Source organism: Bos taurus, chromosome 15 (assembly GCF_002263795.3).
Source record: "Bos taurus isolate L1 Dominette 01449 registration number 42190680 breed Hereford chromosome 15, ARS-UCD2.0, whole genome shotgun sequence".
Taxonomy (NCBI): Eukaryota; Metazoa; Chordata; class Mammalia; order Artiodactyla; family Bovidae; genus Bos; species Bos taurus.
This window is the reverse complement of record NC_037342.1, coordinates 79,088,721-79,091,305: the sequence shown is the minus strand read 5'-3', so window position 1 is coordinate 79,091,305 and position 2,585 is coordinate 79,088,721. Positions and strand designations below refer to the sequence as shown.

Below are 2,585 nucleotides of genomic sequence, written 5' to 3'. Positions count from 1 at the left end.
ATTTGATTACAGGTCTGGTGCTGACTTAGATTTTAACTCTCTGTTCCTTGGACCCTTTCAACTCTGATATGCCCCTGCAGAAACCCCCACTCCTCATGCTCAGGCCCAAGAACCTCATTACAGAAGGGTCCCTCCTACATGCATGTTTAAGCCTTGTTTCCAATAGACCTCATTTTCATTGCGAGGACATGTGTCCTTCAGAGATAACTTTAAGATGTAGTGTCCTCCTTTCCTGCTTTCACTCATTTGTATTTATTAATTTTAATCACAATTTTGCAAAAACTCTTTCTCTTCTTAAAGGAGCATCCTTATTTTTAAATCCAAGACAATCTTCTGAGATTTAGAGTCCAACCTAATGATACTTTTCTGAATTGGGATTAAATTTAAATTATAATTCAACAGTTCTTGTGCAGAATTCCCTTACCTATATTACCTGTATTTGAAAGTGCTAGTAGCTCAGTTGTCTCCATCTGTTTGCGACCCCATGGACTATAGCCTGCCAGGCTCCTCTGTCCATGGAATTCTCTAGGCAAGAATACTGAAATGAGTTGCCATTTCCTATTCAGGGGGTCTTTCCTGACCCAGGAATTGAACCTGGGTCTCTTGCATTGCAGGCAGGTTCTTCTTCACTGCTTGAGCCATCAGAGAAGCTGTTATTGTATTTATTCCTATGCAATATATCTGCTCTTATTTCTACTGTTTGGGATACTCTCCTAGCTGTTATTCATACGGTTTCTTCTACTAAATATCAAAACTAAACCATGTTCACTGATATTAGTTATAGTTACATATCCAAACTATGCAAATGTGTTGTTGAATAGTGTGTGTGTGTGTATCATTCGGCATTGAAGAGATTCTTAAACATAATTCAATATCACAAAAATAAATTTTATGCTTTAAAATTTTAGTTTTAAAGAAAAATAAACACTAATATAGGAAAAAACTAACCATAAACAGAGAAAATAGATACAGTTATGCATCTGTTAAATTTATAAATAATAGACTAGAAGTACATAGAATTATGGTTTCCCACATGGTGCTATGGTAAAGAATTAGCCTGCCAATGCAGGAGACACTAGAAATGTGGGTTCGATCCCTGGGTCAGGAAGATTCCCTAGAGGAGGCAATGGCAACCCATTCCAGTACGCTTGCCTGGAAACTCCCATGAACGGAGGAGCCTGGTAGGCTGCAGTCCGTGGGGTTGCGAAGAGTCAGACATGACTGAGCAACTTCACTTTCCCTTTTCACTTTCATGCATTGGAGAAGGAAATGGCAACCCACTCCAGCATTCTTTCCTGGAGAATTCCACGGACGGGGGAGCCTGGTGGGCATGCCATCTATGGGGTCGCACAGGGTTGGACACGACTGAAGAGACTTAGCAGCAGCAGCAGCAACAAAGGGACATAATCACAATAAAAATGGCTGATCACATTGGATGAACAATATGACACGGTAAACACACAGGAAAAATCATCAGTGCTGTGGTCAGACTGCAGACATGTATAAGGGCCACCAGGAGAAGGCAGATCCATGGAGAAACCACCACCTGGTAGAGCAGGGGGCTGCAAATAGCCACACAGCGGTCATAGGCCATGGCAGCCAGCATGAAAATCTCAGCCACAACAAAAGCTATGAATCCACTCATCTGGGCTGCACATGCATAGTAAGATATGGTTTTCTTTGTAACCAAGAAGTTAACCAACATTTTAGGGGCAATGACAGAAGAATTGCCCAAATTGATGATAGCCAAGTGCTTGAGGAAAAAGTAGACAGGAATTTGAATGTGAGAGTCCACGCTGGTGAGGATGACAATTCCCAGGTTCCGTGTCATGTTCATTCCATAGATGACTAGAAACACCCAGAAAAGAGGAATCTGGAGTTCTGGATAATCTGAGATCCTCATTGGAATGAATTTAATCACTTGAGTGCAGTTTCCTGGAGCTATCTATATTGCTGATTTCTTCTTAGTGAGGAAAAAAAGCAAGAGAGCTCCAGAAAAAATATCTACTTCTGCTTTATTGAACATGCCAAAGTCTTCAACTGTGTGGATAACATCAAACTGTGGAAATTTCATGATGAGATGGGAATACCAGACCACCTGACCTGCCTCCTGAGAAATCTGTATGCAGGTCACGAAGCAACAGTTAGAACTGGACATGGAAAAACAAACTGGCTCCAAATCAAGAAAGGAATACTCCAAGTCTGTATATTGTCACCCTGCTTATTTAACTTATATGCAGGGTACATCATGAGATATGCTGGACTGGATGAAGAACAAGCTGGAATCAAGATTGCTAGGAGAAATATCAATAACGTCAGATACGCAGATGACACCTCCTTTATGGCAGAAAGTGAAGAAGAACTAAAGAGCCTCTTGATGAAAGTGAAAGAGGAATGAAAAGGTTGGCTTAAAACTCAATATTCAGAAAACTAAGATCATGGCATCTGGTCCCATCACTTCATGGCAAATAGATGGGGAAACAGTGGAAACAGTGGCTCACTTTTTTTTTTTTTTTTTTATGGGCTCCAAAATCACTGCAGATGGTGATTGCAGCCATGAAATTAAAAGACACTTACTCCTTTGG

At 40.8% G+C, this 2,585-nt stretch overlaps 1 pseudogene; it reads right to left on the bottom strand.

Annotated features, from left to right (window-relative positions):
• On the bottom strand, window positions 1,338–1,945 carry OR8X1P (olfactory receptor family 8 subfamily X member 1, pseudogene; annotated as a pseudogene).